The sequence below is a fragment of the Pseudophryne corroboree genome, chromosome 4, assembly GCF_028390025.1.
Source record: "Pseudophryne corroboree isolate aPseCor3 chromosome 4, aPseCor3.hap2, whole genome shotgun sequence".
Classification (NCBI taxonomy): domain Eukaryota; kingdom Metazoa; phylum Chordata; class Amphibia; order Anura; family Myobatrachidae; genus Pseudophryne; species Pseudophryne corroboree.
In genome coordinates, this window is record NC_086447.1 from 917362751 (window position 1) to 917366303 (window position 3553).

General features: G+C 32.5%; 1 long non-coding RNA gene across 2 annotated transcripts; it reads left to right on the forward strand.

The window, feature by feature from the left end:
• Positions 1-2540: 2540 nt before the first annotated feature.
• LOC134911897 (uncharacterized) lies at positions 2541-3335 on the forward strand. Of its 2 annotated transcripts, none has more exons than XR_010176945.1 (3): positions 2541-2703; positions 2787-2904; positions 3087-3335. It is a non-coding gene; the product is annotated as an uncharacterized LOC134911897 (long non-coding RNA). The 2 variants fall into 2 exon arrangements; XR_010176946.1 differs by having other exon boundaries at positions 2799-2904.
• The last annotated feature ends 218 nt before the right edge of the window (positions 3336-3553 follow it).

The window sequence follows — 3553 nt, forward strand, 5'->3', positions numbered from 1 at the left end:
TTATTATTTATTTTTTATTTATAATTTTTTTGTATTTGTATTTTTATTTTTATTTCCATTTTTATTTTAATTTTACTTTTATTTATTTATTTTATTTATTATTATTATTTTTTATTTATTTATTTATTATAGCTCCAGCGTCATGCAATACGATCAAGGGGAATTACCCACAGGGGATCAGTCTAATATGTAGGACATGAAACTGAGTTAAATGAGATGGGGTGTGTCCAACATCATTCCTGGCATTTAGCCAGGTTTGGTTTCCTTAAACAGTAACCAGAGAGACAGTGAAAAGCATTATGGGTAATATTAATCAATTAGGTATTTCCTCCTAAGGAGTTATTCTCATAATAATACCGTTAATACACTTAGTTTGATTATTTGAAAATTATAAATCTATGCACTTTTGGTTAAGTAATCTCCATTCTAAAATAGTAAATGGAGCACATATATATAGAGCACCAATCACATTGCAAGGGAAGTGATGTAATAACTTTTCCCTTTATAAAGGGTGGTTATCAGGTCCAATGCCTCATTATACAGAGACTTGGCTGTCAGCACTGCACCACTGGAGGGTAAGGTTTTGTTTTTGATTTTACAATAGTATATTATCAACTTTGAAAGTGGTCCCATTTATTAGTATACAGTTTGTACTAACTATATGTATTTTATTGACTGGTTAACCACTAATCATTTATAAATGTAATTTTTTAAAGAGTATATGATATGCACTAATTATATATATTCACTATATAAATATGACAGATTTATTCATGAATATGAAACTAAGTTGTATGAGTAATACACTCACTTATATAATTTTTATAGTTAATAGATCTTCCCCTTACTAAGTGAAAGGAGTATTTGTTTCTCCATGGGGTGGGAACTCTTTGTACCATACTGGTACTTTAATAGATGGTCTAATTGATATCAACCAAATTAATTTACTAGGTCTACCACGTGTTCTAAATTGGTTAGACATTATACCCATTTGAATTGCCTTCACTCCCGAGTCTCTGAGTGTCAGGTTCAAGCTGCTGACCGACGAGGTATGTGCTATATTATAGAGATTTCTTTAATGATTGGCACTAATGAACTACACCCCCTGTGGTTAGCACTTTGAGTAATTTCTTTGAATTATTCGATCATAGATCAGTGATACCGTCCATAAAGGATGGGTTTCCCTAATAAACATATCATGTGGGTTCACTATACTGATGGTTAATACAATTAGACGAAAAAAGAGACGTCTCCCAGCGCTAAAAATAATCAGGTTTGGAGTTGATTATAATTAGTGATATCTATAAATATACTTAAGAATCACTCAAAAAGCACTAAAAACGGCAATATAATTTATAAATGAATTTTTTATTGACCTGGTACAAAATAAAATGGGACCCTAATCATAAGGTCTTCTCTATTCTTAAAATTAAAAGTGATCCTAATACCGGTATACAAGAAAAGTTACAAACAACATAGGAACATAAAAAACATAAAAACATAAAACACACAGTGATGCGCTAGATGGCGGTTTATTCACTATACAAATTCCTCAGATATGTATAGGTACATAGGGCTGATTTATATACCACAGTCAGTGTTCAACCAAGTGCGGCTATATATCCTGAACACACTCAGAAGTGAAGACCCCCGCCTTCATAGTCTTTGTCAATTATAGACTTTATGTAGGTTGGCTGGTAATTACCAGAATCTCTGTTGGATCGATTCCACATACGAGTAGTGACTGTGACAGCACTTCACTTAAAGGAATACAAACATTCATCGCTATTTAGCGTGTCCCTGATGTCCCATCTATTGGATGCACTCCTAATATGAACACTGACTGTGGTATATAAATCAGCCCTATGTACCTATACATATCTGAGGAATTTGTACAGTGAATAAACCGCCATCTAGCGCATCACTGTGTGTTTTATGTTTTTATGTTTTTAATGTTCCTATGTTGTTTGTAACTTTTCTTGTATACAGGTATTAGGATCACTTTTAATTTTAAGAATAGAGAAGACCTTATGATTAGGGTCCCATTTTATTTTGTACCAGGTCAATAAAAAATTCATTTATAAATTATATTGCCGTTTTTAGTGCTTTTTGAGTGATTCTTAAGTATATTTATAGATATCACTAATTATAATCAACTCCAAACCTGATTATTTTTAGCGCTGGGAGACGTCTCTTTTTTCGTTTATCAGTATCTTTGTGGGGATAGTGGAAATCCTCACTGTTTGCTCCCTAGCAGCTTGAACAGATCAGGATAGCACGACAGCGCAGTCCTCTACCCTTTGTTTTTACATTAATACAATTAGTCCTGGGTTTTCCAAATATGAATAAATGGCTGGTTATAATCAGATCATTTAGTAGAGGATCGTTGTATAGTGGTAACATTGGTGTTTGTTATAGCCAATTCTGTGGCTTTGTTCTGTATCATATATAGAAACCACACGGGTTAGTCATGAGATCTGTTCATTAGTGATCAGACATTATTGATACCAGAATTTTTATAATTATGGGTGTCAAAATAAGATAGGGGTCTATTTATGAACTCGTAGGTGTTCTTATAATTAATACCCAATTAATCAATTTATTAGGTTCCTTATGCTTGCGAACCAGTTAGATTCTATACACATATGAATCTTCCCCATATTCGAATATCTGAATGTCAGACTCAAGCTGATGATATATGAGGTATGTGCCGTTCCCTTGTATTAATCCCAATCTCTGCCTAATTGAATAAAAAGTGTCCTTTAATTAATAAAGGTTATTAAAAGTTTTTTAATTAGGTATGGTCCTCGCTGTATCAATCAAGTCCCATTGAAATATTGAAACGTTGTTCATACATCTTTGAATGACCTTTTATGTGCTGACAATATGTTCTGAAATGAAGAGGTATGTTTTTTACAACCTGTGCCTTTTGGTTCTCTTTTTTCCTCTTTCTTCATGTTATTTATTCTGTTTTCCTCCTCATATTGCTATGTCATGTTCTTTTGATACCAATATGTCATGTTATATGTGAGTGTAAGATGCTTATTGCTATGTATTTGTTTTGACTTATTATTCTACAATTGTAGATTTTACCCCTGATGAAGGCTTGGAACAAGACGAAACGCGTTGGGTTATTTATCTATCTATTATCTGATGTTACCTCTGAATCTACAATAAGGAGAAGGAGGAAATCGTAGTGATATATCTACGCTTTTTCCTCATCACTACAAACTGATTGTTCAAATTGTGCGACAAATGTAAATGTATCAACTCTGTATACTTATGAACATTTGTGTCGGGTTTATATGTTGTTTTAATAAATGTTTATGTTAGTATTTGTTATCTGATGTAATTTATCCGGAGAGTACTGTAAGGGTCCGTTTTTAGGTAGGGCGTTGATATAACTCCCTTGGCGCCATCTCCTCTATTTCGTTCAACTATATATATATATATATATATATATATATATATATATATATATATATATATATATATATATGAAACAAACGAGGCGGCACTCAGAGGCTTTCACTTCACAAATATAATTGGTGGA